Raw genomic sequence first — 27,615 nt, forward strand, 5'->3', positions numbered from 1 at the left:
CCTCGGATTTCTGCATTTTACTGTATGCGTGCTATACCACCATAAAAGTATAAAAGAGAAAAAAGGAATAAGCTGATTCCACCTCTTCTCCTCTTGAGAACAGGAGATTAGGCTTAACATCTACAAAGGAGAAGAGGGAAAGCAACATATGTCATACTGGGGCACTGAGGTTTATGATAAAAAGAGGTTAGATGGGTGAAGAAAAGATTGAGTATAAAGAACGTGTACATATGGTCCTCAGGAAGATTTGCAGTTAAGTCCTGAGAAAGTTCATCTAAAGGAAAAAACTAAAAATACAGAAACAAAGGAAATGAACTAGAATACTAAGAGTTTAGAAGGGGGTTATATAGGAGAATGCCTTCCAAAATTTTTAAACCCCAACTGTAATAAAAAATATCTTACATTTTAGTTCATGACACACATAACATGTATAAAACTGAAACAAAACTTTCATAAAGCAGTTCTTACTCTTGCAACATGTGAGTTGTGTTTTTTTTGTTTTGTTTTTTTCCTTTATTGATTTGAGAGAGAGAGGAAGGGAGAGGGGGAGAGAGACAGAAATATCAATGAGAGAGAACATCAACTGGCTGCCTCCTGCATGCCCCCCACTGGGGATTGGGCCCACACCCTAGGCATGTGCCCTGACCGGGAATCGAACCAGTGACCTTTTGGTACATGGGAGATGCTCAACCACTGAGCCACACTGGCCGGGCTGTGAGTTGTTTTTTAAAATCCTCACCCAAGGATATGTTTTCATTAATTTTTTAGAGCGAGAGGAAGGGAGAGAAAAACATCAATGAGAGAAAGAAACATTGATCAGTTGCCTCTCATACATGCCTTGACCGGGGATCGAACCCACAACCAATGCATGTGCCCTCACCAGGAATCAAACCTGCGACCTTTTGGTGCACAGGAAACGCTCAACCAACTGGGTCACACTGGCCAGGGTACAAGATGTGAAATTTTATTCCAAACTTTTATTTCCTTTTATTTCTAGTGGTGATGGTAACTCACTACATTGGTCCAGGACTAGATAACAACCTACAGTTTGCAAAGCACGGGCAGAGATTAAACTGGACAGGAAGATGTTGATAATATCAAAAGGGGTAATCTCCTCTAATTTTATGACTATAAGAGAGAAAGATTTAGATATTTTACTTTACAACCGAGAGCCAATTTTTTTAAAGTTTGGAAACAATCTGTATTAAAAAGGAAAGTTTTTAATTTTCTCATTAAAAATTTCCATTTAACCACTACCAAGTCCCAACCCATCTGAGTCCCAAATTTGAGACTCAGTTGGACATTGAATGTTCAATTCAAGGAACCTATCTGTTATAAGACATAAAGGAAAACTAGATATGGTCCTTACTTTCAAAGAGTTTATAATCTACTAATAAAAAGAAAGAAAGAAAGAAAGAAAGAAAGAAAGAAAGAAAGAAAGAAAGAAAGAAAGAAAGAAAGAAAGAAAGAAAACCACAGAAGAATTATAAATAGTAGTGAATGCTATGGAAACACTGAGGAAGGAGAAACTGGCTCTGGCCACAGGAGGTGTGAGAAAGGCTGAACTGGGAGGGTGGAGGGCAGAGGCAGGGAGAGAGGTTTGCGGAAAGAGGAACTCAGACACAGTCCAGGAAGAGGACGTCTGGCAAGCAGGAGGCTGTGGCAGATTTAAAACATGGCCCTTCCCCCGGCCGGTGTGGCTCAGTGGTTGAGCGTCGACCCACACACCAAGACGTCGCCGGTTCAATTCCGGTCAGGGCACAGGCCCAGGCTGTGGGCCCGATCCCCAGTGGGGGGCATGCAGGAAGGGACCGATCGATGTTTCTATCCCTCTCTCCCTCTCCCTTCCTCTCTCTCTAAAATCAATAAAGAAAAAAAAATAAAAATTAAAAAAACATGGCCCCAGAGCTCTTTGTCTCTCTTTTCCCCTAGAGGTTAATTACATATCCCCTCCTCTTGAATCTGGGCTCTGTAACAGCTTGACCAAACGAATATGGTAGAAGTGACATTGTAACAGTTTCTAGGATCATGTCTTAAGAAACGAGCAGCTTCCATTTCCTGTCTCCTGAGACACTGGCTCTTGGAATTCAGCCGCCATGCTCTAAGGAAGCTCAAAATAGCCTGTGCAGAGAGACCACATTTGGTGGCTCAGCTGACAGTCCCAGCTGAGCTTCCAGCTCTCTGCCAGCGTCACCTGCCAGCCATGGGAGCGAATAAACCTTCAGATAATTCTAGCCCCAACCTTCAAATATTCCCAGCTGAGGCCCCGGACACTGTGGAACACAGACAAGCTGTCCTTACTATGCACTTTCCAAATCTCTAACTCACTAAATTGTGAGCATAATAAAATGATTGTCATTTTATGCCACCAAGTTTGGGGTGGTGTACTGTGCAGCAATAGATTGACTAGAACAGTGCAGTTAGGAGAACAAGAGGACATGGGAGAAGATAACCCTGGGGAAGAGTCTGAAGGAAGATGCCACATGTCTTGAAAGTCAACCTAAGCATGCCTGGCCAGTGTGGCTCACTGGCTGAGCATCAACCCATGCACCAAGAGGTTGCCAGTTTGATTCCCAGTCAGGGCACATGCCCAGGTTGTGAATCCAATCCCCAGTGGAGAGCATACAGGAGTCGGTCAATGGATGTTCTTTCTGATCAATGTTTCTATCTCTCTCTCCCTCTCCCTTCCTCTCTCTCTAAACCTCTCTCAATAAAGAAAAAAAATTTTTTTTTTTTTAAATCAACCTAAGCAGTCTTCTCTATACAATGGTGGACAATTGAGGGGTTGAAGGACAAGGCAATTACATGATTACATTGGAAGAGTATACAGCAGCAAAGAAATGTCCAGCAAGCTCAGAGAAATACTTGATGTAAATACAACGCCTTGAGTGTAGATCTCATAACTGTCCACATTGCACAAATAAAATGCTTAAGAGAGAAAGATAATCTAGAATAATCTGACATTTAATCCAGTAGCAAATCTCACTGGCTCTATCTTCAAAGTATATCCTGATTCCAACTGACCTCTTCTCTTATCTCCAAGCCTGGGCTAAGCCATCAGTATCTCTCACCTAGACCAGTGCTTATCCAACTAAATTTACCATCCAAAATCGGCCAAAGCTTTTGTAAACCACTCTGTCTGTCCAGTGAGTTGGGTCCACCAATCACATGCTCAATCACAGCAACATCAAAGTGCTATGAGTTTCTCAACACTTACTCTCAATTTCTGAACCTATCACATTACAGATCAGAAACAAACAGTACTTGGGACAAGCACTATGGACTATTGTTCCCAAATTCCCTACAGACACCCAACTTTGGGATTTGGGAACAAGAAAATAAAATTCCTAGGAATTCTTAAAATCAAAATTTATTTTTTAAATACTTCCAACTTTCTTCACTTTTTACTATGGTGAATATCTTTTAAAAGTTGCTTAATAAATAAGAAATATTAAGTGTGGCAGTATTTACAAAAACTGAAGCATACAGAAATTATTCCAACACTGGAAAATGACAGCAAACTTTATTGTATAGTATTCAAATAACCTAGCACTATTTGAATAACATCACTTCGCAGAATCACAAGACAAAATTTAAGGACTTATTTTGCTTCCAACGCTTATTATCTCTTGGCACACTACACATAGGATTTTATTTTTAAAATACTCTACACATAAATTTATTAATATTTATTTGTAAAATGACTCACTGTTAATAGTAGACAGGGCCACAAATATACATGTACAACCTAGCAACAGCAACAAGCAAGTCAAATCATGACCACTACTTCTCCGTGTTCTTCTCTTGATTCCCAGAATAGTCAACCTTAACCTTCTAGCCCATGTGTCAGCGATTCTTGCTCTGGCTTTCAACTTGAAGGCAGTAGATTCCTTAGAGGCAATTACATCTCTATGTAAATTGTGACTAGTGACTACCTTAATGGACAATTCAAGTATCGAGAATCTTAGAGGATGAAGACTGAAAAAAGAGAACAAGCTACCTCAGAAAAAAATCCCAAAATTGTGGGTGGGGGGGGGAGGTCCCCAGGGAAAGGAACAAGGAATTGGCAGAGAATCAAGTCAGAAAGGATTAAGTGATCAATAAACGCTTTGAAAAATAAAAATGAGGAAATAATGTAAACAGACTAGAGAACCAGGGCAAAGTCCCAGGCAAAATCTGAGATTAGAGTTTAAACATTTAGAAAGTGATCATCCCTGGGGACCCCGATACTAAAAGCAGGTCATAAAAGATTAATCAAATTTCCTTTGTCAATAAGTTTCTGAAACTAGAAGTTCAAGGAAACATACACTTCTGGATTTTAGCAAGGCATCTGACAAAGTCTCTTGTGAGGTCCAGGTGGACAAAAAGATATACAGATGTATCTGTAAGCTACTGCGTTCAAAGAGTGCAGTGTAGAAGGAACTCGTGTTGTCCTAAAGTGACGGAAATGGAACCCCATGCAACAGGCCACTGCTACAGGTAAGACCTGACAAACTGAAAACTAGTCAAGGTCATTTAAGTTCCTACTTGTAGTAAAGGGAATAAAAGACAAAGGCACCAGTCCACAAGAAGAATGCAGGGGAAACCGCACCTAGCAGCAACATCTGGGACAAAGACTGAGATTTCTGCTGTTAGTCAACTCAGTGAAAAGCATAGTGTGGCCGTCTGAAACGCACAGCAGTCTGGGCTGCATTATATAAGCATGGACATCCAAAAATTAGAGGGGAGAAAAGCCCAGTCGGGAATATTGCGGTAGGTCTAGATACCAATGTTGAACTTCTTTCAATCAAACAATGCATCAGCAACAATGTGGGCGGATGATGAGGACCACTTGGAAGCTCTAGAGATTTTGTTCGGATAACAGAAAAGTGGGGTGAATATTACAGCTGCAAGCATGTGTATATAGTACTATATTCTAGTCTGTATAGCTGAAAAATATAATTATAACTGAAAGGATAAATAGAAGCTGCATTTATTATAGACAAAATAAATAAAATAACCACCTTAGGACAGCCAGAGTTATCCAAAGGCCGAGTGGGGTCTTAGTAGATACTGCATCTTCCAATTTTGCAGAATTTCACTGAAGCCTGGGGGTTCACTCAGAGGGTCTAAGCAGGGCAATCACAAGCCCTGGATGGTGGGATTAAATAGCTCCTCCTACCCCTATGATACCACTAAGAAGAGACCCCTGAGGAAACAAGGACACCCCTGAAACAGGCCTCAACCTGTCACTTCAGAAACATTTAGTGAATGGGAGCAACTTGGAAGAAGATGGGAGGGAATAAATGCTGCTCCGGAGAGATGGCCAGGAGCTGAAGCGGTGGGGCAGCAATGAACACGGACTCGTTTTTTGGAATGCTCCTTAGGAAGCCGCCTTTGAAAGCTGTAACATTCCAAACATTCTCTTTAATGACAGAGAAGATATAGGCCTATGTCTAAGCTCAAGGGAAAACACCAGCAAAGAGAATAAACTGGAGAAGGTTGAGGGGAAAAGGCAGAGAAAAAAATAAAGAGCAAGGCCTTGGGAAAGGAGACGAGACTCAACCTGCAAATACGGCGGAGGAAGCGCTGGATAACATGTTTAAGACACATCTTCACATGTACAAACACGTGTACTTCAAGTCCCCGTCTGCCATAGTCCATGACCCTCTAAATGGTATTAATTCCCAGTAAGTACAGGTTACATGGAACTCCTAAAACTATACAAACATCAATTCCTTTAAAACAGTCGAAATGGCCCAGCCGGTGTGGCTCAGTGGCTGAGCGTGGACCCATGCACCAGGACGTTGCTAGTTTGATTCCCTGTCAGGGCACATGCCCAGGTTGTGGGCCCAACCCCCAGTGGGGGAATGCGGGAGGAGGCCAATCATGTTCTCGCTCATGGATGTTTCTCTCTCTCTCTCCCTCTCATTTCCTCTCTTTCTAAAATCAATAAAGAAAAAACACTTTTTTTAATAAAACAGTTGAAATGGCCCTGGCCAGTTTGGCTCAGAGATTAGAGCGTCAGCCTAAGGACCAAAGGGTCTCCGGTTTGATTCCGGTCAAGTGCACATACCTGGGTTGCAGGTTCTATCCCTGGCCCCATTGGGGTGGTGTGGGAGGCAACCAGTCGATCTTTCTCTCTCTCTTTCTCTCTCTCTCTCTCTCTTTCCCCACCCCCACCTTTCCTCCCTTCCATTCCGTTTAAAAATCAATGGAAAATATCCTAGGGTGAGTATTAAAAAATAAATAAATAAAATTAGATAAAGCAGGGGAGGACTATCTAACATGTAACCCTGAGGTGTATCAGGTAATGATAATTCAGCCATACCAAGATGCAGAATAAAAGACAATAAAAAGACGCTGGGCATTCATGGATTACTCTGACAATAGCACACTGAGATATTTGAGAAAGTTCCCCCATAGACTTATCATAGCAGTGATGCTTTAACAACAATAACTCAAAACTAGTGTTTAAGCTAAAATGAATAGTTCCATGCTCAAATATTTTTCTAAACAGACCACAGCCGCCAAATGATTGTTACTTATTTGAATTACTGCAATATCCTTCCTGTTCCTAGTTTCACAATCACCCAGATAATAAAATAGATTGTATTTAGTCTGCTCAGAAAGCCGTAACAAAAAATCATAGGCTGAACGGCTTAAATAACAGAACTTTATTTTCTCACAGTTCTGGAGGCTGGGAAGTGGGAAGTCCAAAATCATGTGGCCAATTCAGTTCCCGAGAAGGACTCTCTCTCTAGTTCACATTCTCACTGTGTCATGACAGAGAGAGAGCAAGTCCTCTGGTATTTCTTCTTATAAGGGCTCCAATCCTATTATGTGCACCCCACCCTCACAACCTCATCTAAAGCTAAGTATCTCCCAGAGACCTCTTCTTCAAATACCATCCCACTGGGGGTTAGCATTCAACATGTGAACTTGAGGGGAGCACACATTATTCGGTCCATAGCATAGGTAGATGGATAAAATTTTTAAGATCATCCTCAAAAACTGTTGCCAGTGATTGTTTGAAAATCCAAATCTAATCAGATCTTTTTCCTACCTAAACTTCCCTAGCAGCTAGCATTATTTAGGAGTATGATCTGAATTGTTCAGCTCAAAATAAGGAGTCCTCATAGCATAACCTTCACCCATTTCTCATGACTCAATCCCCACAGGTATCCTAAACTGTAGCTACCAAACACTTTCAGTTTCCGGCACACACCATGCTCTTATTGTGCCTTCTCCTTTACACTGAATATTCCCGACACTAGACCACCTGCCTCTACACTACCAGGCTGATTTGCAGTGAATCTTAAAGTGTGCGCTTAATACCTGCTTGGGTCAGAACCTTCCCTACATCCTCCCGTCCAAACCGGGTGAGGCGGTCCCCTGAACTTGCTGCTGCACCTGCTGCAGACTTTGTGGGCACGTGGTGAGCTCTACTGTGACCGCTGATTCATGCGTCTTCCTGACTAAGCTGTGAATTCTCTCCGAGGCCAGCAAGAGCACCTTTGGTCCCTGTGTCACCAACACATATCAGCACAGGGCCTAACACATCGTTGGTATTCAAGAAAAAACAAAGAACCGATAAAAGCGTGACTCAAACAGACCATAGAAAAGTTTGAAGGAAGGAAAAGATGGAAGCATTTTTATTCCTCCCATTTCACATCCGTCCCCCACAGACATATTTCTAGTTAGAAATTTGCACAATGTGTTGATGCTCACCTCCATCACCAGGAAAAAAGAACACAATGTAGAAAGCTCTGAACGATCAAGAGCAAACAGAAAGGGAGAAAATGATGGCGTTCTGCCATAGAACTGGCAAATACTAAACGTACAGCAAAGTGTTTATCCATAAAACAGACTTTATACCTTTCCAATGTTATGGGTTAGTTTATCGCCTTTTAACAGGTCTCATAAATGCCAATGACCAACTGATGGACAGCCCCTCCTCACAAAAGAAAACTCTATCCCATTCAGACTTGCAGGTGGTTGTAAATTGATTAGAGCACCTTCCCTAGAAACACAGCTCACCTGTGCCCACACTTCAGAAGTGCCAACTTTATATAGCGTCGGAGCACAACTCTGGGTGGTCTTGGGGAAATGGCTTTATAAACTGTAAAGTCCCGCTATGAAAGCCAGCGGTCATTACCATCGAATTTGCCCTTGTGAGTTGATGGTCCTGCAGCAGGAGGGTGGCTGAATGAAGTGGAGGGAAATGACTTTATGCTCTGACTCACATTTTGCCTTTTTCTCCTCTCAAGAGAAACAAGCTCCTAATGGTACAGTTTCTGATGACCAAACATGAACTCATCTGCCTAAATCTCCTCGATGACTAAAAAGTTCCTCGCTTCATAATGAAAAAGTGGCTTGACATCTTAATGTAAATACAAGAAAGGGAGTCATTCCTCTTCCTCAACCCATGGCATTCTAAAAAATAGTAAATTGTAATGTTTACTGAAGTGCAGATTCTTAGATGTACTACTCTACAAAAGAGATTATCTACTACCAGCCCTGAGCAAAGGTAGAAAAAAAAAAGTGTTGTGATGTGCTTTTTTAAAAAAAATTTATTTTTTTATATTTTAATTTTTTTTTGTGGCACATGCCCCTAGCGGGGGCTGAACCCAGGACTCTCTGGTTTGCAGGCCGACGCTCAACCGCTGAGCCAAACTGGCCAGGGCCTGTGATGTGCTTTTGCAGATGTGCTTTTGTCCTGTGGCTATAATTAAGGTTGAAAAGCCTTCTGTTTTCCCCTCTAACACATCATCAGATTTGAATTACTTCTGTGTCATCCTCCTCTCCCCTCGGTATGCTCTTGTAAAAGAGCCTCCACAAATACTACGCAGCTGGAAGGCAGAAAGACTCTTACCCTTTGAGACGACATGGAGGGACCTGGAGAGGGACCTGGAGAGCATTATGCTAAGCCAAGTAAGCCAAGCAGGGAAAGCAAGTATCACAGGATCTCACTTACTGGTGGAATATAATGAACAAAATAAGCTGATGAACAAAACAGATCCAGAGACACAGAAGTAGGGAACAGACTGACAGACCTCAGAAAGAGGGGTGGGGGGGACGGCGGGCAGAGATAAACCAAAGAACTTATATGCATGTATGAACAACCAGCAGATGCAGACAACAATACTGTGAAGGGGAGGGGGGAGGGGAGCAGGGAGGAGGGTGTCAATAGGGAAAAAAGGAGAAACAGCTGTAACAAAATAAATTAATTTATTTATTTATTTTCTTTTCTTTTTAAGGCTTGGGAATGTCTAGTAACCTGAGCAGCGTGTCCCACAAACGCCAGACAGCAATGGAGTGTGTGGTGGTTTTACATTTTCTCACTTTTATACATCAAGAACAGGTCTAGAAACTGGTCAAATAAATATACATATATCCAAGTAAACTACCCTTTTTTCTTGAATATCTTTAAATAAAAGCTGTAGGCGAAGAAAAAGCAAAAAAATAAAATAAAATAAAATAAAATAAAATAAAATAAAATAAAGGTGCCTCCTAGCTTCCCAGTTTCCCCTGAGCGACCCCTTCCTGCTTTCAACTTTTCATCGCTCACTCAAAACCTCCCGGCTCTTGTCCTAAAACTTGCTGATTCCACGTCTTTATTTTCTTTCATTATTTCCCTTCTCCACATCCTAACTCCGTATCTTCAACGATTCACAGGAAAGATAATTTTTAAAAAAAAATTCAACAGTGGTCCACTGTGATAAAATGGACGATATGTAATCCAAAATAACATCTCCCCTGATTCAAAATAACAGGTATTCATTTATTTTTATTTTTTTAATTTCTTTTTCCTTATTGATTTCAGAGAGAGAGGAAAGGAGAGGGAGAGAGAGAAACATCGATGAGAGAACACCCAACTAGTCGCCTCCTGCATGCCCCCCACTGGGGATCAGGCCCACAACCTGGGCATGTGCCCTGACCGGGAATCGAACCAGCAACCTCTTGGTGCATGGGTCCTTTTGGTGTATAGCTCGACGCTCAACCACTGAGCCCACTGGCTGGGCTAACAGGTGTTTACTGAGTGCCCATTGTGTGTCTTGTAGGGGCTACAGCACAAGATCAGCTCAACTGGACTGCGAGCTTCGCGAGGGGCTGATTCTCCTTCACCTCCCTGCACACACGCACCAGCTATCCCAGCCACCAAGGAGGACCACTCTGAAGCCTCCCGTGGTAAATGCCACCTGGGATTAAAATATAATGAAATGCCAAAACACAGTGACAATAAGTGCGTATGTTTAAAATATTTATGGAATATGCCAGGCAGTATTATTAGGCTAGTCTCAAGATAATTACATGGTCCAGTAATTAGACACAAGTTCAAAGTTGTACAATCCATGACACCTTCTTTCAGTGCTGTTGGTGTGTTTCTGGGGCCTTAACATTCGCAAGTGCTGTCAAGACCGTGAAGCCCTTGTGAGTGGGAAGGCGGAGCCAACAGGCCCTCCTGCCTCTGCCATAACCCAAGGCCTCTGCATAGCAGGTGAAGGAGTCATTAAACTACTCCTCAGTGGACACTCGGTCCCTGCCCTCAAGTAACTGACAAATGAATTGGGGGGCGGGGGAAGACACGCTCTCCACCCCCACCCCTCCCCAAATATCAGAGAAGAGCCTTTGTGCCAGGAGACCAGGATCTCATCACCGGCAAGTCCTTTTGCACATATTTAAACTTCAGGGTATTTCCCCTGTCTTTCTTTTTTCTCTTTTCTATAAAATGGAAAGACTATTTTTGGCCCTGTCTTCTGTACAAAGGTTATTAGAGGCTCACACAAGGATATGGAGTTGCTTTGGTAAACTGCAAAGCCCTCCACAAATGTGAGCTACACAAAAACAAAGGTTGAATATTTAATCATATGCTAACATCACCATAAAAAAAAAAACTTTAATGACATTTATAAACATATAAATTCAGAACTTGACATTGCTGTGTCTAGGGAATAATAAGAGAAAAAGGGGACAAAAGGACAAAAGGTGAGTGGCTATGATTCGAAAGTAAAGCCATTTTATGGAACCCCAGAGGGCTCCGCCAATTTTTCTGTAAACATATGAATATTCCTTGTCATGTTTATTCCTCGTTGAAATCATTTCCATGAGTAACCAAAAGATGACTACTTCTTAAACCGTATTCCCTAAGGTCCCATACTATCCCAGGCTTTTTCTTCAGTTAAAACTTTCTAGGGTCACTTGCTCTAGCTACCTCCTCCTTCCTCTCAACCCCCTATAACCTTGTCTCCTCCCTCCTGCTAAACTTATACAAACATGACAAACGAAGTCCTAAATTACCCAAACTGCCCTCAAGAGCTTATCTATTTGGTTCACAGAACTACCACGGAGGAGCTTTCCCTTCCTCTGGGTGAGTGAAGGAAGACACGCTCTCTCCTTAGCATCCCTCCTACTCCTGGAGCTGTTCCCAGACTCCTCTCCGGGTCCTTCCTGCACTCATCCTGTCAACCCTGGGGCACAACACCTTCTCCTGCTTCTCCTCAGGCAACCTGATCCCCACCCGCAACCCCACTGCCACCTGGACCTGGGAGACTCTCATCAGTCTCCGGCCCTTTCTTCTGAGCTACAACCCTTCTTCTGACAACCGTCCGACAGCTCCCCCTGGACATCCCAAGGCCTCTCAAACAGGACTTATCAAATTCCCTGCATTCCCCACTCCTCCCTGTTCCGTTATGTACCATTTACCCCCGCAAGTACCCTGAGATTCTCCCCCTCTTGCCCCAGATCAGATCAGTTCCCCCAGTTCTGAAACCTCCACCAACCTCTCTGGCCACATGTGTCAGTTTTTGGCCAGCATGCTGCTCCCCTTGCTTGCACACGTGTTTCTCAAAGTGTGGAGCATACACTACTGGTGGCCCCCCAACATGATGCTAAGTGCTTCTAAAATGTTTTTATTTTATTTTAATGATGAGTGATTTTTCCTAGTATACAGTAAAATAAATTTGCAAGGTGCACATCAAGACTGTATTTCCACAGGTATAACTGCTTTGAGCAAACATTCATGCAACTTAGAATAACCTGGGGACCTTTAAAAATGCCACCACCCAGGGTACACCCCAGACCAACTAAATGACAACCTTGTAGGGTGGGGATGGGCATCAGCTCTGTAAACTCCTCACGTGCTACCAGTGTGCAGACATTAGAATAAGCCTGAAACAGGCCTGTAAGAGACAAGGCTGAGCCCATTGAAAAAAGTAAATTAACAGTTATACGTATGGTAAACAGAAAGGGCGCCTGCGTCCCCCTGGTTTGCCCAGGGCATTACCACTGAAAGTCTGTCATCCTGGGATACCCCTCAGTCCCAGGCAAACTGGACAGCTGGTCACCCTACTCAGATCAGGCCGTGTCTGAAGTTTAGGAATGAGTGCTAGCATTTCCCAAAATGTGTTCAGCAAATGCTATCCACTCTCCCTGGGGGGTTAACAGCTGTGTGGCTACAAATGGCTCCACTATGGAATAAACTTGAAAAGACCCCAGGGATAGCCTAGGATAAATGATTAAGTTAATGGTTTTCCTCCATACCAGCTTCTCAGATTTTCCAATGTACTATGGTCATTCACACTGTCAGAGAGGACAGAATGCCCTTCATTCCTCAAAATAGTTGAGGCCAGTTTTTTGTGAAGCACTCGATCATTTAAGTTTTGAGAAACTTTTTGTAAATGTTGCCTTCCTATACTTCCAGACAATTTTAGGAAAACATAAATCTGATAATATTATTTCTTTGTTATCAAATCCCCTGCTTAAAAAAAAAAAAAAAAGTCCAAATTCCTTAGCAGGTGGCCCGTCCACTTTCCCAGCTCTCCCATCTTTGATACCTTCTTGGGTTCCAGTCCAGCGTTTCTCAAACTTGTAGAAGCATCTACATCACCTGGGGAGACTCAATGTTGGTTCTGAATCAGAAGGATTGGGGGAGGCCTGGGACCCGCATTTCTAGTGATGCTTGCTCCCAATCGATGCTGCCAGCGCCGATCCAGGACCACACGTTTTGAGTAGCAGGGCTCTGGTCACGCTCTAAAGGACGCTCTTTCCTGCCAGCCTCTGTGCCTCAAAGGTGCTTTTCCCACCTGGGAACTTCCTACTCAGCCTTCAAGATGGTCGAGAACATCATTCCCCAGAGAAGATGACCAGCTTTACTTCACGTTTAGAGCTCCATTTTGGTGCTCTGCTCTGTTGTGGCCTGGCTGCTTGCTTTCCTGCCTCTCCCGCTGAGCTCTCTGAGTCTAGTCTTCCTCTGCCCAGTGCCTGGCACATTGTAACCACGCAGCAAATCTGCATAGAAGGAGGGAGTGGCCACACAAAGGAGATAATGCACACACTTGGCATAGGGAAGACTTTTAAAAAATAAGGTTGTGTGCAGAATCAAATCTGTTGGTTTGGAGCTTTGTGGTTGGGAATCTTCAACAAGAGAAATAAATAGAATCGATGTTCACATTGCATTAAAGTCAAATCACAAAGGAATATCATCACCCATTTTTTTTGTACAAAAAAGATAAAATTCCCCGGTTTCTTGAAATGAAAACTAAACCCAGATAATCTTCTGATTAACATTTAACAGACTAAAATCACCAAGCACAGTGGGAAATAAAACACCATTTGACCTCCAAATCTGTGTTCATGTACTTCACAAAGAATCCTTCTGACAATTTTAAGTTTAAACAAACCTTTGTGAAAAAGAGTACTCCAGCAGGTTTAATGCAGTCAGAGCTGTCAAAATTATAGGCAATGTATCACATTTAAGAGAGCATCTGAAAATGTGTCAATAATTATAATTAGACGCTTGTACTAGATCTAATATACTTTCACTACCCTTTAACTCCAACTGATGTGAAATTAAAACCCGTTTCTTAAAAATGCAACTCTCAGATAATAATTTAATTCTAAAGCAGATATAAAACCTGTCACACTACATTTTACTCAAGAGGAGAAAAGGCCATGGTATTGTAATACATCATTTTAGGTAAGGTGACCACCTTTAATGCTGAAAGGGTAAAATACATTATCGAGGTGACATATCTTCTAATATTTACTTCACTCTTTTGTATTGAAAAATTTCTCTTCAAAAGTATGCACAACCCACAGCCCAGAGACAATAGCTGTTAATAGTTTGGTATTCTTTTCTCTATATCCATATGTATACAACTACAAACCTGGACTTGTACTATGTTACATGTTTATTAATGTTTGTGGAACAGTACTATGGAACTATACATAATTTATATATATGAAATTGTACTGTTTTAGTGTCCTGCTTTATCTATGGAATGTTGTTTTATATACCCCCCCCCCCCCATCGTCATCCATTCATTCCAAAAATCTCTGCATGCCTACTATAAGCAGTGTATACTAGGCACAGGACACACACACACCACACAGACACACAGACACACACATACACACACACACACACAAATATAGCCCCTGAACTTGATATTTACCTACAGATATACTCATAGTATATATGGGAGTATATGCAAGATAGAAGAAAGAAGAAAGAAATCTAACTAGATAAAAATGCCAACAAAAGCCTCTTTGGGAAGATACTTTTAAGGTACAATCTGTCCCTGAAAATTAATCTAAAATAATATTTTTTGTGATTACATAATGTCCCATTTTATAAATATATAACAAATAAAAGTTAAATATAATATATATCCATATATATTATTGTAGAAATTTTGTTTCCATTTTATTTTATTTTTTTAATGAGTAACCAAGAACTCAAAATCTTTTCCAGGAAAATTACATTCCCATTAGCAGTCCAAAATTTCCAAGTCTTTCAGATGTAAAAATCCAGGACACTACTTAATTCTGAGGGGCCAATTCTAAAGAAAAAATGCAGTATAGGGAACAAATGTGAATTTTATATTAAATTTTATTTACTTGGGTCTGAATTTTTAAATACATCTAATTTGGTAACCACCAGAAACTCCAACCATCTTATTAAACTCTACCAGATAAATACCTCAGATTTTCCAATAATCCCTACTCTGCCTTCTTCATATTACAAAATACTTTAAAAGATCAAAAGCTAACTGCCCTGGCCTGCTCCAAAGTCATAAATAAAATGTAGCTGTTTCTTAAAAGACTGTCTATCATATGCCTATTGCTTTTTTTTTTTTGTTAAGCTATTATAAAAATAAAACTTTTCTCTAAGTCTAAAAATCCATTGCCTCTATTTCTGATCAATAATAAAATGCTGACTATATGGGTTTCTTGGTCACTAAATACCCACTTACCACTCACCATATTAAATTAAAAAAAAAAAAAAAAAAACAATAATCAGCCATATAAGCTCTGCTTTTAACTTAAAGCACAAACCAGACAGAGTGCTTTAAAACAATCAAAGTAAAGCTGTGGTTAGCAAGGCTTCTGAAGCCCAGGGCTCTTCACAAACTCAAAACTTACATAGTGGAAAAAAAAAAAAAATCATCAAGCTCCATTTACTGGAAGGACGAAAAAGAAGAGAGATTGAAAGCAAATCAACAAGTTATCAAACTTCAGAAATAGCTGCATCTATGTTCTTCTTGACAAATATGAAAAGAAAAATATGACCCCAAAAAAAAGTTTAAGAAAGTGACTTTCTTGGGCCACAAAACTGGTTTACTCCAGAGATAAAACTGGTGCTTGAGCCTTAAGGGTTGCTTTCTCACTTCCATCATGCACTGCTTCACTACCACAACTCAGACACCCAACCCATGGTACAACCTTTCAGTCTTTGACATTTACTTCCAGATATGTAAGAGCTAGACAGACAGATCTACATATATATATATATATCTATACACAAGTCAGTAAATACAGTAGTACATGTAAGAATAGTCACTGCAACATTTTAAGGTATAATATTACCTAAAATAACAAGTAAAAGACTAGTTAAATAAATTATGATACATCCAAACAATGAAATCCCTTTTAAAAGAATAAAGAAACTCTGCTTATATTGATAGAGAAAACACTTCCCGGATGTACTGTTAAGTGAAAACAGCCAGGTACAGAACTGAAATGTGTACAATACGAAATAAATATACAGGAAAAGGACATGAGTATATGTTTGTTAATGTAAAGAATATCACAGGAAAACTACGTAATTAGTTTGTGACGGTTTTTGTCCAGGAAGGCAAAGGAAAAACTGGAGGACAAAATTTACTTCTCGCTATATACCTTTCCTATCTTTCAAGTCTTGCATTGAGCACATGTAACATAACACAAGTATCACTTCTAAAACATAAAATATCATAATGAATAAAAATATATGATGTGAAGAAAAACATTACAGGCATCATGTTAAGATGCACATGTATTGAAATAAAGCTATCTATAAATTAGAAATAAGAACACCAATTTGATTTTTTTTTTTTAGTTGTATGGCTCAAAAAGAAGACTAACCTTCTGGACAAAAGTCCCTGAGAACAAATAAAATGCCCTCCTGGAAGAGTTCCATGCTCAATACTCACATCTGAGAAGGCTTCACTCCACCTGTGCTGAGAATGTCCTGGAACAATAAGCCCTTTAGCGATCAAAACAGAACCAAGTGGGAGAAGGGGAGCAACTGGGGTGGACCTCACTGATTAAGTAACAATGAGTTGGAGAGGATCCCAAACAAACACACTAAGATAAGAAAGAAAAAAAAAAATCATCTGAATTAGAAAAGGACATTCCATTCTAAACTGGCTAAAGGCAAAAATAAATGCCAGGCAGTCATTCTCCTGGCGAATTTCCCCATCTCAGGGCTCCAGCAGCCACTCTATCACCTGTGACTCAAAAAAAAAAAAAAAAAAAAAAATCATTGTTAGAGTCCCTTTCACCTAAATAGGTAAGGCTCTGTGAAATAGGCATAAACATAAGTTACAGATGTCACCCATCAAACAGCAGACCTGTCTTTGATGCTGCAGCAGATGTTTACCAATTTCCATGCTCAAATGGTGAAGGCTGTTATTGTACTCCTTTATTAGGATAAACATTTGATTATTTGCAAGATAGGGCACTTGACCCAAAAATGTCAATAAGAGACTTTGAACTGTTTGTAGCTAGTTTATTTTATCATTCAAACCTTAGCCTACTTCTTCCCATTTCCAAAAGGGACCTCTCCCCCAGATCCAATGCCCCAGCATGGCCTTTTTGTCCATCCTGTCTCACAGATCTAACTGCTAATACAAAGCCACGGCTCCAATCCTTATCACCGGAATTCCAGTGCCGTATTTTCCATTCCTGACCGGACTCAGTGAGCCCTTTTCTCTGTACTTGTTCCACCCACGCTGAAAGGCAACACCAAGCCCTATCCCAAACCAGCTCCTCCTAACAATCTTCTGTTTCTGCTGTTTTTTTTAAGATCGATACCATTCTCCTAGTCATCCAGGTTCCAAAGTCAGATACATTTGCTCCCCACCCATCCTTCCCTCTCTTCGCAAAAATGATTAATTCACCCTATGGCTCCTTCAGCCCAAGGCCAAAACCCTAATCCCACCTACTCTCTTGTCCCCTTAGCTGCTGGGCACGCACCCTCACCACTACCAATCATCTGTGTTCAACAGGAGGCTACAGATCAGGGGTCTCAGGCCTACAGGAACAAATCTGTTAGTGTACAAGAGTGAAGCGGGGAAGGGAGGGAGGGAGGGAGGAAGGGAGGGAGGGAGGAAGGAAGGAAGAAAGGGGAGATTGCAACTGAAGCGGGGCCTCAGTGTCTGGGAGAAAACAGGAATGAGCTGGGCTGGGAACACAGCATACATGTCCCCTCACACAGACTTAATTACAAGGAGCTCTGGCAGGTCCCTGCAGGAATACGGGCCTGGTGCTGCCAGAGCTTCCAGTTTTGCAGGAGCAGCTGGAAATTTGGACCTTTTGTGGGAAACTTCCCCATATTTAAATGTTGGCAACCATTTCAAAACTGAAAGTTTTAAATGCATTATCAAAGAGGACACAACTGTTAGGGACAGTCAGCCCGGGGACCACCAACTCCCAACCTCTGCTATGATGACTTGGGAATATGCAGCCTGGGTTATATAAATTCAGATACGTGACCGTAAACTTTTCTATCACCCCCTCTAAGCCTCAGTTTCTCCTTCTGTAAAATGGGCATAACAAAAGTAGGTACCTTCAGGAGTGGGTGTGAACATTAAGTGGAGAATAAAAGGGGCCTGGCTGGAGCCTCCTTCACATGTATTATTTATTATCTTATTGTTGCTATTTTCCGAATCAAGTCTAAAACCATTAGCCTGGCATTCAAAATAAACCATAAATTGGCTCTAAATCTCCATTTTGAAGTTTTATTTTACAGTGATCACTATAAAGTACTCTATACAGTCCTATCACATCACAAAGCACTTTTAACTTCCAGGAGTTAGCATATACACTTGGAAAAAAAAAGGTGGGGAGGGTGTGCAATCTAACCACTTAAGTATTGGCCACCCTACTCAGTATACTTTGCCCTGGAATTAGAACAAAACCGGAGACATCAATCTGCTGTTCCTTCCAGTTGTCTCAAATCTTGACACCTCTCCAAGAAGCTGCACCTCAAGGCACTATGTCTGATTCTAAGATTAAAAATATGTGCAACTATGTTTTGTACAACTTGTCTCCTATACAAAAGCCAACTACTCATATCTACTTGCCCCATTCCCTGGCTTTGGATTGTTGCCTATTCCACAACCTACACACATAGAGATAATTCTCAAAATGATAACATCAAAATGGTATCTTTCAAAGGCCAGCCAAACAGCCACTTCCTCCAAGGTGTTGGTTGATCTTTATCTCTGTATCTTATGACCAAGATACTCAGCCTTCTGCCACTCATAGTTACATGTGTGATTCTTCAATCCCTTACTCAAGTGCACCGTAAGTTCAATTCAGCTTTACTAAACTCGGTAAATGCTTAGTACATGAAGGACAAAGAGGGGGAGAGATGACGGGCAGCGGCAAGGCAGGGAAACCTTATTAAGGAAAATGATGGTGACTGCTGCCACCGATTAAGCTCTTACTTACATCTTTGAATGCAAAGAGCTGTCCCCTACTAACCTCATTTTGCCTTTCTGAACAACAGATGTGCGTGGTCATCTTCCCCACCTCTCTCCCATTGGTGCACTTCACCTGTCCGGGCACTGCTGCCGTCCCCTGTTACTGAAAGTCACCATCCCATTAAAGTGTAATCTAAACGAACAGGCTGCTCAGTGGCTCCTGCCACCAACTTAAATTAATTAGCCCCACCTTTGATGCTGATTGGGACCCAGATGAGGAGCTGGTCCAAAGCATACATTAGTCACTTTAATCTGATCTGAAGAAACAAGCAAAGACCCCTACACAGATTAAAAAACAGTGGGGTGAGGGATGGTGGGGGAGCAGAGAGGTGGGAACCCTCTGCAGAATGATTGAGATTCATACAAGAAGAAAAACAAACATCTCATCCAGATTAGCAACTGTTCAATAAAAAAAAAAGTAAGGCTGATTTCTACAGTACCCACAACAGTTCTGGTTTTCAAACTGTTGGTTAGAACCCATTAGCAAGTTGTAAAAACTTGATAGAAATTGAACATTTTAAATAAAAAACTGAATAGAAATTGGAAAGCACTGCAATATTATGAAACTTGCAGTTCGGCTTTATTTTTTTTAATTAAATTTATTGGGGTAACATTGGTTAATAACATTATATACGTTTCAGGTATATAGTTTTATTTTATTTATTTTATTTTATTTATTTTTTTTATTAATTAATTTTTGTTACAGATGTTTCTCCTTTTTCCCCCACTGATTCCCCCCCCCCCCCCATCCCCAGCTTGGTTGTCCATGTCCACTGGTCATGCACACATGCATATAAGTTCTGTGGTTTATCTCTCCCCCACCACCCCCTCTTTGGGGGATTGTCAGTCTGTACCGCACTTCCACATCTCTGGAACTACCCCCTTCCTCAGACTGTTATGTTCATTATATTCCACAAATAAGTGAGATCATATGATACTTGTCTTTCTCTGTTTGGCTTGTTTCACTTAGGATGATCGGCTTTATTTTTAATGTGTATGTACGTGTGTGTACTCGGTTGTGATGGACAGTGAATTGCCGAGAGTCAAAAATGTTTTCAAAACACTGAAATTGAACATTCATGTTTATATAATCTCTGAGATGGAGATTTTCCATTTTTTACTAGACCAGACTCATAAAGTCAGAGAATATTTGTTCTTGCCACCTGTTGTGCACAATGGTCCAGTTCTTCAAGTTCAAAAGAGCATATAAAAAATATCGTTGGAACACTAGTCCCTTACCATTTCCCTTATTCCCCAAAAAGGAAGGCAAGGGTCACTCTAGATAAACACCCACACTTTTTCTTTATATATATATTTTTATTTTGTGTAAGTCCCTGACATCAAGTTACAAGTCCAACTGCTCCAGCTTTCTTGGTGGTATCTCCTTATAAGCATTAACCACGTAAGGAGAGTGATCAAGCACCCTGTATTTTCACCAAGAGTGTAACAGCATTTATTAATAGTTCCAACACTGGATTCAGAACTTGGTTTAATATATCTCCTCAATTCGGCCCCTCTACTTTTAGAGAGAGGAAGTGAGAGGGAGAGAGAGAAACATCGATGAGAGAGAACATGCCCCCCACTGGGGATTTGGCCCACAACCTGGGCATGTGTCCTGACCAGGAATCAAACTGGTGACCCCTTGGTGCATGGGTCGACACTCAACCACTGAGCCACACCAGCGGGACTCAAGTTCTTTTTATTGCACATTTTTCTCAGTACCCTCTCTCTAATCACCAAGTACCATCCCATATCTAATATCCAGTTCTGTCCATGACTACCCCTACCTTCCTTTCTACCCTCAGTACATTTCTCATCCAAGCCAAGGCTATTTTTTAGAACTTCAATCAATACTTTTTTTCCATAATTGGCTAAAAGAGAACAAAAGGTAGAGCGATCTAATTTTCAACGGCAGCCATGCAGCATGGCAGCCAGCAGAGGCCCGTCCTGGCCTTCACGGACGAGCACGTCACCAGGCCATCCAGTATTCAAGCGGAAAAGATCTAGGCTGCATGCCCACTCACGTCAACCCTTAAAACCCATCAAAGAAGGAGTCTACTTTGGGTCTCAACCATTTCCAAAGCAGTCATCCACATTCCACCCCTCACAGGAGCTCTGTCTACCACACTGTTTTCACTGTCAACTGTCTGAGAACATGTGCAACAGGAGAAGTCAGGGAAAAGGAGTCAGTTCACCAGTGTTTCAGTCCCAGCCACACACACACGGCAGGACTGCTTGCTCTGCAGGATATAAAGCCTTAGTTGAGATATTCTTCCTAATGAAGGAGGTATCATCCTTAAATCCAAATACAACCAGAAAAGGAAACACATTCATATAGATATTTGTTGAATTCACTAAGTACAAGTTTTAATATTCTGTTTTAAAAGAGAGAGGTATAAAAAATTTCCTTCTAGCCCTGGCTGGTTTGGCTCAGCAGTTAGGGTGTCAGCCCGTGGACCGAAGAGCCACGGGTTCCATTTCTGGTCAAGGGCATGTACCTGGGTTGCAGGTTCGATCCTGATCCCAGTCAGGGTCATTCAGAAGGCAACCAATCAATGTGTCTTTCTCACATGGATATTTCTCTCTCTCCCTCCCTCCCTTCCACTCTATCTACAAATTAATGGAAAAATATCCTCAGATGAGGATTAACCAAAAAAAAAAAGTTCTACCTAAAATGTCTTTCGTCCCTGCTTTCCAGACTCATTCCTAAGGCCCACTCTGTCTGGTATCATCTTCTTTGAGACTCAGACCCTAAAGGACTGGGTTCCTGTGCTCCCCTAAAGTGCAAACCATCCATTCATTCATTCTCTCCACAATTAAAAAACGATTTATTGACTGTGTGGTCTAGGCCAGGCATTGTGTTGGATGCAAAAGATTCACAAAAGATGAATAAAACACAGTCCTTACCCTCAAGAAGTCCAGTGAGAGAATGTGAAACGTTTTAAATTGGTGAAGGGGAATGAATTGTGTGGAACAAATAAATGGAGAAATAAATAACTTGCAGTCTTTGCCCTCAAAGAGATCAATCAAGTCCCAGAATAAGTAGTGAAGATGATAAAACGCTAGAGAAATGTCAAAAGGCAAAATCCGGGAGGCATTCTTGCTTGCCATGAGATTATTCCGAGCCCTGAAGAATTTGGCTCTCCCCAAAAGTGGGGGGAAGGGCGAGGCCCAGGAAAAGAACGCCGAGGCTTGGCCTTGTGATGAGAGGGCTGAACTCTTGGGGACACGTCAGGGTCTGTGCCAAATGGGACCCCTGACCTTGCCCCATCCTCCAAAAAAACAGCCTTCACGCAATTAGGAAAGGCTAAAATTTAAAGTCACTTTCCCAGTCACAGAAATAAAGGCCAAATACCCAGAGCAAACAATGAAGCAACCGTAATGGGCAAAGTGGAATGTTGGTCAGAGACTAAAACCCCAAAATCAAACAGCCAAGTGGTGGTGGCTCCAGAAAACAAAGCTCTCATGGATCCCACAAGAGTCTTCAGACATATAAACAAGCTCAGATTTCCAGAAATGCACATAAGAACACAGGAATCGTATTCAACGGTGCAGTCAGTTTGAATATTGGGGGCAGGGGAATATTTGTTTTAACTCTGAAAAGGAAGCTGCTGGGTCTCTTATTAATTTTGAGAGCATAAGTTCAAGCAAAACTACATCCCATCTGAACCAAAGGCCCTGGTGCGCCAACCACACTGACCTGGTGAAGCTCTTTCCAAAGGAGCCTTTAATATAAATGCCCTTTCCTACAGCCAGATGCTGGTTTGGAACTTCTCACACAAGCGTGGCAAGCGAGAGCAGTCTATGGCCAACTGCTAAAGCGAAGAGGCGAACCTTCCACTGGTTCTTCCGAGCGCTGGAACTGGCCGCAGAAAGAAACACAAAGTTTTCACTCCAAGAGATCAAAGAAGGCATTTTTGTACCAGGAAACCCAATTCAAATCCTCATTTCCAGGAAAAAAGCCACAGTGCCCAATACTTGCTAGGGGAAAATAAAACAGGAGACTAAGTGAACTCCAATTAAAATCGCCACTGGCTGTATTTCCCAGCCTCATCAGTTTAATGCTGTTAACAGTGTACCCAGGCACTGCTTTAAGCTTAACTACCAGCTCCCAGGTCTGAACAGTCACACGTACCACTGGGCAAAAGCAAAAGCATTTTAACACTTCATGACAGCATTCTTTGTCCCATCCGGAGCACTCGATGTGTAAGACAAGGTGATGCTGAAAAGTGCCAGCTCTCCTGTAACCAGTCAGGAGAAGCCACACTGTAACCCATGCTATTATTTTAGTCACAATGCAGGAATTCCCCGCTCTTCAAAGTTCATGTGACACCACTTGCTTTTACGAAAGACCTGCAATAGCATGTGTTTCTACGAACAGAAAGAAATCTGAAGAATATTTTCGCTTTTATGAAAAAAAAAAAGCCCAAAAGGAAAACAGCATTTGCTTTTCTGGGAGCCGAGAGTGGCAGCAGCACCCGGAGCAGCGAAGGGTGGCACCACCAAGCTCTCTTCCCAGGAACCACACTCAGCATCTCAGCATCAAGCTGCCACAGCTTTGAACTGTCTGCGAGCATCTGTGCTTTATCTGCATTTATTTTGTGCATTCCTGCTTTTAGTATATGTTAATGTTATTTTGGGTTTTATGTGTTATTTGGTATGATTTCATAGGTTATTTTGGGGGTTTGGGATGCTCAAAATTTTTTCCATATAAATTAGTAGTAATTGCTTTTTCGCTTTATGCCATTTCGGCTTACAAAAGCTTTCATAGGAACACTCTAATTCGGAGAGCAGGGGAAACCTGCGTTGGAAATGAGAGTGGAAGCAAGAGAAAACAGAGGAGGGGATATGCCTCCATCTTACTTGGGTATAGCAACAATCATCTTTGCTTTAGATTATCACCTAGGGTCTTGTCAATCAGCCATTTGTTCTTATGTGCCTTCTTCACACAGGCACCAAGCTAAGTCAGCATAGAGCAGTGAACAGTCCCCAAGCAATCATCATGTTGATGGTTATGTGTTTAATTTTCTTTATCTTTTTACAAAAATTATGTATCGTGTATATAGGTGATAAAGTCTAAAAACAAATCGGCAGTCATGAACCCGTTACTGAACCCCAAAATCAGAATATCACCAATACGGGGTCATCTACCCACCTCCTTCACCCTTATCCCCATGTTCCAGCAACACACACACACACACACACACACACACACAAGATAATTACCTTGAATTGGGGTTTCAAGAGAAACAGAATGCATCTTTATAATTACCTCCTATTCCTAACAAGTGAGTTGGCTTTCCAAAAATGGCGGTGATATACTGTTTCCTCTTTAAAACTAATGTCTTTAAAGAGTGATTGTTGCTTTAAAAAAAAAATTTACTGTGGACCAATAAGACTTAGCATAGCTATGGTAAACTCATGAAGACAGTGCATGAATGAATGAAATTCGGCAAACACTGGAGAAAGTGGCAAGAGCATGGGTTCCAGAATCCCACAAACTCCCAATTCAAATCCCTGCTCTACCACTACAACTTTGGGCAACTCAGGTGTGCCAAGCCTCAATTTGTTATCGTAAAGGAGTGAAATAATAAGAAAATATATGGTTATTGTAAAATGTGATTGTTTTAAAAGTACATCTAAAGAGCTAAGCACTCAGTCCCCTCTCCCCCAATCATCATATCTGTCAAGTTCAAGTTCATTCAAAACACATAGAGGGTTTTTCTCCTATCAACAGTTTGCTTCTCCCTAAGTTCTAACAAGTTGTGCGTAGATGTCTTCACATAAAAATGAATCAAGATGTAGGGATCCAACAGCAGAACAAGCACAGAGGACAGGTTCCAGCTCCTCTTTGCCTAAAGTACCCTATAAGCGCATTGTTTCCACATTCACCTCATGACCTTGAATAGCAGGATCATTTTTCAAATCCATTTCTGCCCCTTTTCCCCCTCTCCCAGAAGTCTTCACTACTCAATCCAACCTTACCTAGAAGCCTATCAGGATCATAACAGGACGCAGTTCAGTACAATCAAGGGTGAGATAGAGACCCAGTTTCTCTTTACTGATTCAATCGCTGTTATCTGTTCCATGGACAAGTGAAAAGTTTTGGAAAATCATTACTTTGAAATAATACATCACAATGCTACTAATGGAATTAAGTTCCTTGCTTATAAAATTAACTACAAGCATACCTCATTTACTGTGCTTCGCTTTATTGTTTTTCACGTGTTGCGTTTTTTTTTACAAAGTGAAGGCAAGACTCCAGCTCCACTTGACTGTGACAGTGACTTTGTGATGGTATGGAAAAGAACTTGCAATACCTCTGAGTTATGCCTGTAATTACATTCCGGAATGTGGCATTCTCCTCCATCTTTACTCCACATCCTTATTATTCTTATAAATTAGTTAGAGATAACATGAAACTTATTGGATCCAAATGATCACTCTCTCCCAAAGCACAAAAGTTGTAAAACTACTGCCTAAATCAAGTTTTATTTAAAACTACTCTCACCATTTCAAGTAAAACTCACCTATACTTCTGGAAAAGGAGCATGTGAACCTAACCTGTTCCCATCCCAGCCCTTGATTTTTGCCATCTCTCTAGAATTTACTGCAACATCATACACCACCTTAGAGTATTTGCATGAGGAGTAACAGTACAAATGCTATTAGCCAACGCACAATTCCATCAATTTAAGGCCTATACCCATTTCAGCTTCCAAAGACTTCTGGTTTTGTTTTGTTTTTGTTTTTATTTCAGGACAGAAAACAAATACAACTTAATCACACACCAAAAAAAAAAAGGAATTTGGTGTTAGAAGACCAGTGACCCGAGTCCTATCCGGGCTGAAGATAACTTCCTGACCCCTGTGCCCCCATCAGTGAAATGGGTGAGGCCCATATTTCATACTTAAGCAAACTGTAAATCTGGATGGCAAGCCCAGTGTCTGAGCTCAGCACAAGTCTAGTGTCTGCTGGCTGCCCAACCCTGGGCCCCTGGCCAGCCACCCACCTCCAGAGACAAGTGCCAGGACATACTATAGTGTTTCCATTTAAGGCCCGCCACTTGGATCAGCCCATCTCTGAAATTTCTTAACACCACCTTTCCAGGAAGAATTTTTTTGGGGGGAAAGGGAGGTGGTGTCTATTTTTTTCCCACCACCTTCCCTTGGGCTGTTAGAGCAGTCTGTATCTCGCCAACAGCCTTAAAAACCACTGGGTTATGTCTCAATTTGAGGCCTCTTTTCAAAAATACACAATATATGTATGACATTAGTCCCTTTTTTCTTATCGTGTAACTCCCATCTCACACACCTCAAAGAAAAAGAAATTAAAACAAAGCCCAATAAAATTAATAAATCCATTGTATTACTTTGCTACCTCTCTCCAAAAGCCAAATTAAGCACAACTTTTTAATCAAGGCTTTCCTTCTACTAAGTGGAATGTTTTCCTCTCCTAAGTAGCTTCCTCTACTGCTTTCTCTCCCGTGTAAGGGGCGTTCAAACCTCCAGGGAAAAGGGGGTGGGAGACTTATCTGGCACAAACTGGACAGAGCTGAGCCAGTCTAGAAGCAGACGGAAGTTAGTGAATCCGGTGGCCCCAGAGGCCCACGTCTCTTCCCAGTGCGCCCAGGGTTCTAGCCTCACTGTTTTGGTTACAGTGTTGAAGGAAGGGTTTTAAACTTGGCAAAGTACCGTGCAACATCTGTAACCACATTTGCCTTCTGGGGATCGGAAGATGAATCCCACATTCCTGGCTTTGAAGCTTTTTGAAACTGCAGCTAGGAAGAACGGAGGGAGGGAGGGAGTTGAGCAGAGTTTATTGGCTGTCTCTCCAGCAGAAAATCCTTCTTGGAAGAGAAGGATATTTTGAGGGTGGGGGTGTTTCGCCCATCCCTTTACTCCTAAGAACAGCTAGGAGGGTGAGCCCGGTGGCCAGGCGGCCAGATCAATTTACAAGTCACTGGCGTACACCCTGAAGGAGTTCACTACATACACATACACATACAGACACACACACATACACACACACTGCACACCAGAGACCCCCTACTCCATGCCTCTGCCCTCTCCCACATCCCACCAGCAGTTCAGGCCCAAAGCAAGACAGTTTGGCTCTGCGGCTGCTTCCCTACCGAGAGTGGCTCGAGCTTGGAGGAGAAAAGAATGAAGCGAGGGGGAGGCACCGCAGACGCCCACCCTCCCACCTCCAATCCCTGCCTCTTCTCCCGCTAGGCTCCCTCCTCCCTCGATCCCCCCGGCTCTGGCCCGCGCGGCCGGCGACCTGCCCTCACCTCTGGTCCCGCCGCGGCTCGGGGCTGAGCCGGGGGAGGCGGAGTGCGAGCCAGCCAGGCACTGCAGGTCGGCGCGGAGTGGGGCGCGCTGCCCCGGCGGGCGCGGGGCGGGGTGGTGCAGCCGGCGAGGGAGCCCGGAACTCTGCGGGGCCAAGGGCCGGCGGCCCGCCCCGATCGGAGGCCCCGGCGGCGGCTGCAGCGGGGCGGTGCGTGGGGCCAGGGGCTTTCCAGCCCGCGGACCGGAGCGGCTGGCGGAGGAGCAGCCTAGCAGCGGCAGCGGCAGCAGCGGCAGCCACCGCGGGGAAAGAGCCG

General features: G+C 42.2%; 1 protein-coding gene across 1 annotated transcript in view; it reads right to left on the reverse strand.

Moving 5' to 3' along the window:
- The window catches only part of ACVR1 (activin A receptor type 1), a 130,436-nt gene extending 103,079 nt beyond the window's left edge, over positions 1-27,357 (reverse strand). The window contains exon 1 of the mRNA XM_036254739.1: positions 27,304-27,357. The gene's annotated coding sequence lies outside the window, so the exon portion shown is untranslated. The remainder of the gene's footprint in view (positions 1-27,303) is intronic.
- Positions 27,358-27,615: the final 258 nt, after the last annotated feature.

This window comes from Molossus molossus, unplaced genomic scaffold, assembly GCF_014108415.1.
Source record: "Molossus molossus isolate mMolMol1 unplaced genomic scaffold, mMolMol1.p scaffold_m16_p_11, whole genome shotgun sequence".
NCBI classification, from domain to species: domain Eukaryota; kingdom Metazoa; phylum Chordata; class Mammalia; order Chiroptera; family Molossidae; genus Molossus; species Molossus molossus.